We start from the raw sequence: 7,205 nt of genomic DNA, 5'->3' as shown, positions 1-7,205 counted from the left end.
CAGCAGTGAACTTACTGGAGTTAATGGTTATTACAGCTTCACGTTTGGCTGCAAGGACCCTCTCCCTGCCGTCTTTTACTTCTCATTTCTCTCTGCCTTTGATCTTCTTGGAAGCTTTGAAGCTGCCGTCATCTTTGATTTTGATGGGCGCTTCTCGAGTCATTGTTCAATTCCTTGGATGAAGCAAAAAAAAAAAAAAAAAAAAAAAAAGCGTTATGTTCTTCTGCGCCTGTTTTCTTTTCTTGGGGAAAGTTTACCTGCAGCTGTCTTAACGTTGATCCCTTTTACACAGCATGGGCCAGGCTCACTTTGAAGGTCGTGGAGTCCTGTGCGTGATGGGGATTAACCGACGGGTGAAAGACTTTGGTCCCCATGTGATTCTTTCTGCGTAGGTTTGATCTCTCTGTCTCTCCTTGTCTTGCTGATTTCTCTGTCTTGGTTTCTCTCTCTATCCTCTCTCTCTCCTTTCTTCCATCTTTTCATCCCTCTCTTCCTTGATTTTTAGATTTTTTTTTTTTTGGCATTAAAAAAAAATCCCAATCAAAAATTTCGAAAAACTGCTGGCATCCATGACCATGTTATGTTAGTAGGTTGAAGAATTTTGTCCTGTAATAGAAGACAGCTGACAGACGAAAACCAGGTTAGGTAAGAGCTCGTGACATCAGCCAGTATGTTGGCCTTTGGGGGTTCAGGCAGCTCTGTGGGACATTGGTTTCATTTTTGGAGCAGTGGAAATTATAACGAATCTGCCTGCAATGCAGGAGACCTGGGTTCAACTCTTGGGTGGGGCAGATCCCCTGGAGAAGGAAATGGCATCCCACTCCAGTATTCTTGCCTGGAGAATCCCATGGACAGAGGAGGAGCCTGGTGTACCACAGTCCACGGGGTCACAAAGAGTCGGACAGGACTGGGTGACTATCACTTTAGAAGTTATAATGTTTGCCCAAGAATAGTGTTGGGACTTCCCTGATAGCTCAGCTGGTAAAGAATCTGCCTGCAATGCAGGAGACCCCAGTTCAGTTCCTGGGTCAGAAAGATCTGCTGGAGAAGGGATAGGCTACCCACTCCAGTATTCTTGGGCTTCCCTGGTGGCTCAGCTGGTAAAAAATACACCTGCAATGCAGGAGACCTGGGTTCCATTCCTGGGTTGGGAAGATCCCCTGGAGGAGTGAAGGGCTACCCAATCCAGTATTCTGGCCTGGAAAATTCCATGGACTGTATAACCCATGGGGTCACAAAGAGTCAGACACGACTGAGTAACTTTCACTTCACTAAGAAGAGTGTTCTGGGACAAATCACAGTCCCTGAGATGTGGCTTTTGTCAAAAAAATCTAACAGTCCACATGAGTTAGGAGGATGAACCCTGTTAGCACTCTCTGAAGCCAACGAGTAGCCTATGTGTCCACAAGCTGCTCATCATGGCACTGATTAGTGATGGACACAGCGTCCTGGGGTTCTGGAGGATCTGGGGTACCCACGTGAGAGCCACTGGACTCATCTCTTCACTGTGTATGTGGCTTCTTGGCGGTCCTGTGAGGCGAGGCGGGGGGGGTGGGGGGCTGGGCTTGGTGCTCAGCAATGTGTCCATGGAGCCTGTTTAGACTCTTGCTGGTTAAAACCTACCTCTTTGCTCTTCCCACTTTTAAAAGCCTTGTCCCTGTGTGTAAGGCCATTCCCAGTGGCAAACATCTGGGGGAGAAGGCGCTCTGCTGGCAAGTTAAGAAGGGGCTGAGGTCAGCTCCAGCACTGGTACCCCTCCTTCTCTGGTATGAGGATGTGAATGACAGGATGCCCTGGAGCTGGTGTCTATCTAGAGAGACGGTGAGGACCCACAGGGTAGGGACATCATTAGAAGTCGCGTGGTCATGATGTCTCTGGGTTCTAGAGGGCATGTCCTTGAGAGTGGTGTTTGGAGAAGGGCAGGGAGGAAGGAGAAGAGAAGAGGGCAACAGAGGATGGGATGGTTGGATGGCATCACTGAGTCAATGGACATGAGTTTGAGCAAACTCCGGGAAATGGTGAAGGAGAGGGAAGCCTGGTGTGCCGCGGTCTATAGGGTTTCACAACCAGATATGACTAAGTGACTCAACAATAACAATAGCAAGGGGTAAAAAAGAGACAGTGAGAAGTTAGACTATCTCTGAGAGTCCGAGGACGTGCTCAGACATTTTCCCACTTGGCTTCCTCAGCTTCCCTGAGAGAAGTGGACTTTGTTCTTTCCCAGGATTGAAGCAGCAATATTCTGTGTATCCCCTGGAGAAGGAAGTGGCAACCCAGTCCAGTACTCTTGCCAGGAAAATCCCATGGATGGAGGAACCTGGTGGGCTACAGTCCATGGGGTCACAAAGAGTCAGACACGACTGAGCGACTTCACATCACCTATTCTGTGTATCATGGAACAGAATGGCCAGCCGTGTCTCTGCAAAGGTCCAGATAGGAGGTGTTTTTGTGGCTTCCCAGGCTGCGCTAGTGCTAAAGAACCCACCTGTCAATGCAGAAGACACAGGCGACGTGGGTTCGATCCCCTGGGTCGGGAAGATCCTCTGGAGGAAGACATGGCAACCCACTCCAGTGTTCTTGCCTGGAGAATCCCATGGGCAGAGGAGCCTGGCGGGCTACAGTCCATGGAGTTGCAAAGAGTAGGATGTGACTTAGCGACTAAAGAACACCAACAGCAAACTTGATAAAGCAACTGCTGCTGCTAAGTCGCTTCAGTCGTGTCCGACTCTGTGTGACCCCATAGATAGCAGCCCACCAAGCTCCAGCATCCTTGAGATGCTCCAGGCAAGAACACTGGAGTGGGCTGCCATTTCCTTCTCCAATGCAGGAAAGTGAAAAGTGAAAGTGAAGTCACTTAGTCGTGTCCGACTCTTCACTACCCCATTGACTGCAGCCAACCCAGCTCCTCCATCCATGGGATTCTCCAGGCAAGAACACTGGAGTGGGCTGCCATTGGATGGCATCAGTGACTTGATGGATGTGAGTCTGAGTGAACTCTGGGAGTTGGTGATAGACAGGGAGGCCTTGCGTGCTGTAATTCATGGGATCGCAAAGAGTCAGACATGACTGAGCAACTGAACTGAACTGAACTGAACTGAAGGAAAAAAAGATAATCAGTAGTCAAGAGAGCTGGGTTCTGCCTTCAGCTCTGCCTTTAAAACTGTATAAATCTGGGTAAGTTTGTGGTTTTACTGTGTCTAAATGGGGTCCCAGGCTCTTCGGTTTCTTCCCTCACAAGAGCTGTTGGGAAAGAGTTGAGAAGAGCTTTGGGAAAGGTGCAGGAGTGTGGACATGTGTGCAGTGTCCCCTTGGAGCTAAATTACTAGTAGAGTGAATCACAGCCATATCTGAGTTAATGGGCATCATCTCACCACCCACCGTTTTCTCCTCTTCCGTGCTGATGCTTCCCTTGTTCCAGTGTGGCCCTTTGGATGCAGCCACATACAGGAGGCTAGTGTCCCCAGAAAAAAAGATGAAATAGCTTTAGGAGAGATGCACACGGTGGAAGGCTGGAAGCAGCTGGCTAGGAAGTGTCCCGCCCCGCCAGGTCACAGAGCAGCTCGCCTGTAACAGTTGCTGAGTGAAGGACAGAGAGTGAACGCGGGTTGAGCAAAGGCCTGGTCTGGGCTGACTGATGCTGAAGCTGAAACTCCAATCCTTTGGCCACCTAATGCGAAGAGCTGACTCATTGGCAAAGACCCTGATGCTGGGAAAGATTGAGGGCAGGAGGAGAAGGGGACGACAGAGGATGAGATGGTTGGATGGAATCACTGACTGTATGGACATGAGTTCGAGCAAGCTCCGGAAGTTGATGATGTACAGGGAGGCCCGGCCTGCTGCAGTCCACAGGGTCACAGAGTCAGACATGACTGAGCGACTGAAGTGAACTGAACTGGGCTGCCTAAGGACCACTGGAGGCTGTCAGCATCACTGTGGGCAGGAGGGAGTGGACAGGAAGCTTCCAGCACAGGCAGGGAGCTGTAGCTGGCTTCGCTTGAGTCTCCGGCTCTCTCCACCCATCGCCTCTCTGCACTTGCACCTACTGGCGGGAGCACCAGGGCAGGGAAGTCTCGAGGTGTAAGGCTGGGCATGAGGTCTTCCAACTGTCAGACGGAGGCATGTCCGCCTCTGGGGCACGTGCTGGTGGCACCAGACATTTTCTTTCCTGTTGGAGGCATGGAAGTGCTCCCCTGAGATTGTGGGAGATTTTTTTTTTCCCCTTAATTGAGCTCAGGAGACTGAGCTCAATGCTCAGTCACACATGAGAGTCACACATGCTGAGATGTGTGTCATGTGTGTGGTTGTGTGTGGGCTGTGTCTGTCATCTGTGTGGTGTGTGTGGTGTGTGGTGTGTGTGTTGTGTATGTGATGTGTGTGTTGTGTTTGTGGTGTGTGTGTTGTGTATGTGGTGTGTGTGGTGTGTGGGTCATGTGTGGGCTGTGTGTGTTGTGTGTGGATTATGTGTGTCATGTCTGTGTTGTGTGTGGTGTGTGTGTGGTGTGTGTGTGGTGTGTGGTGTGTGTGTCATCTGTGGGGTGTGTGTGTTGTGTGTGTGTGGTGTGTGTGGGCTGTGTGTGTTGCGTGTGGGCTGTGTCTGTCATCTGTGTGTTGTGTGTGTTGTGTGTGGTGTGTGTGGGGTGTGTGTGTCATGTGTGGGGTGTGTGTGTGATGTATGGTGTGTGTGTGTCATGCGTGGGATGTGTGTAGAATGTGTGTAATGCGTGGGGTGTGTGTGATGTATGGGGTGTGTGTGTCATGTGTGGGCTGTGTGTGGAATGTGTGTCGTGTGGGTTGTGTATGTGGGCTGCGTGTCATGTGTGTTGTGTATATGTCATCTGTGGGGTGTGTGTGCCGTGTGTGTGGTGTGTGTGTTTTGTGTGTGGGCTGTGTGTGTGTGTATTTTAAGGCCATGGAGAAAATGAGTCCTGAGTGACGGGTCCAGTAGCTTGTGTTGGGAGGAGCGGGGTTGGCTGCATCAGTTGTGCAGTCAGGGCTTCCCTGTGTGTGTGGTGTATATGTCATCTGTGGGGTGTGTGTGTCATGTGTGGAGTGTGTGTGTCATGTGTGTGGTGTGTGTGCATGTATTTTGCAGGAGCAGCTGACTAAGAGAACAGGCCATGGAGAAAACGAGTCCTGGGTGACGGGTCCAAGCAGCTTGTGTTGGGAGGAGGGGGGTTCGCTGCATTGGTTCTGCGGTCAGTGTTATGCTCTGAGCCCGTATCTCCAAACCGACCAAGAGAGCAAGTCCACCACAGTACTGCAAACACAAGAAGGGAGTTTGTTTATTCCTAGTGCGCTAGGGCCCAAGTCTCATCCCACATAAGGGAATCTGACAAGAGCCACGAACAAAGGAGTATGGCGGCTTATATACAGGCAGTTCTTTATCTCAGTTATAGGAGTAGCTGGCGTTACATGATTGGCCAGGCAGGATGAGCGCATATCCTGTCTCTTTCTGGTAAACATGACTCAGGTCCTAGAGACCGTTGTTTGGTCCCTAACATTCCCCTCTGTCCTTAGATCATATAGAGGAATCTTCCTCTCGGTCCTGAGACACAGTTTGATATTGTTGTCAAAGCACAAACAGCTGTACGATGTTCCTTTACAAAGGCTACAAGTCTATTGATAATACATGGGCCAAAGGTAAGCATTAGTAAAAGTACTAGCAGGGGTCCTAGCAAGGTGGAGATTAAGGTAGTCAGCCAAGGGGATTGTTGAAACCAAGATTCAAACCATCCCTATTGAGCCTCATGCTCTCGTTTACGTTGGGCTAGTCCTTCTCTCGCTTTGGCCATAGATTCTCTAACTATTCCTGTATGATCTGCATAGAAACAGCACTCTTCTCCTAGGGCAGCACAGAGTCCCCCTTGTTGCAGAAAGAGCAGATCTAATCCCCTCCTGTTTTGCAGAACTACTTCAGATAGAGAAGTTAGAGACGATTCTAAATGACTAATAGATTTCTCTATACGGGTAATGTCTTCATCAATGGCAGCTCTCAGGGAGTTAAAATCCTTGGCCTTGCAGGGACAGAGCTGTTATTCCGGTTCCAGCTCCGGCTATTCCTAGACCGAACATAGTTTCTATGGTTATGATGGTAAGAGGTTCCCTCTTTACTTTATAAGTTCTTTTTGGAGGATTTAGAGTTAATTTCTGGGCCCAATAATCATATATTGCTTTCTCTGATCAGTACAGAATCTTTTGGCATGACAGCCACCATAACACAGAATTCTTCTTTGAGGTCAAAGATTGAGCTATGCAGGCATGGAGTTAGCCCAATGTGTGAACAGACCCACCATCCGCCCATTTGAGGTATTAACCATTTAGCTACAGGCAAATCATCAGGCTCGACGACATGCACACAAAGTGGAGACTTTGTTGGTAACACTGTGCCCATGCATAAGCCCTTTCCCCATACCTCTTTCATCGTCAGACCCACCTTTTGGTCCCCCCAATGACATTGAGGAGGATCGGTGCTGTTGGCCAAGTCATAAGAGGCATTGAGGCCTACTGCTTCGTAGTAAGGGGGAATTAAGTTGTAACATAACCAACAAGATTTAGTTGCCTCAGGATGGGTCTGATTCAGAGTGGCATAAGCCGCCCTAATCAGCTTCCATAGGGGATCTATTTCAGCGAGTGCTTCTGCTTCAGGACTCACTGCCAAAGATGTTGGCATGGAAGTTGTTAGGCGGGGGGTTACAGCCAGCTTTTCTACTTTGTTGGGCCCGATACTGTGTACAAGAATTGGCTCTAAGACCTGGCTCACTACTATAATCCCTTTCCCATCAACCCCAAACCCTCCTGATTCCCTCGTCTGTAGCACCCAAGATAGGCCAGAGATCCAGGTCCCCTCTTTTTTCCCTTTTTCTGGATTGAAATTTATTCTGACTTGTGCATAACTGCAAATTTCACAGCTAAAAGTTGGATCTCCGAGGACCCTAGGGAGGGGCTTGGGGAATGAAAAATTAAGTAAATCCGATTTCTTACTTCCCAGCGCCGAGGTCCATCATTAGAAGTAATACAATCCCAAGTTTTACAATAAGAGCCTTGTGCCCCCCCCCCCACAGGTCTTCCAGTCATGCCTGGGTGCGCCTGGGCATGCCCAGAACCCTTGTTCTCAGAGATAACCCCTAGCCCAGGGTACATTTACCATCGGCTTAAGGTCAAAGTATAAGTCTGGCCACCACGTGTTTGGTGGATGTATTGCGGTA

This window comes from Capra hircus, unplaced genomic scaffold, assembly GCF_001704415.2.
Source record: "Capra hircus breed San Clemente unplaced genomic scaffold, ASM170441v1, whole genome shotgun sequence".
NCBI classification, from domain to species: domain Eukaryota; kingdom Metazoa; phylum Chordata; class Mammalia; order Artiodactyla; family Bovidae; genus Capra; species Capra hircus.
The sequence above is the reverse complement of the archived record's forward strand: the minus strand, read 5'-3'. Positions refer to the sequence as shown.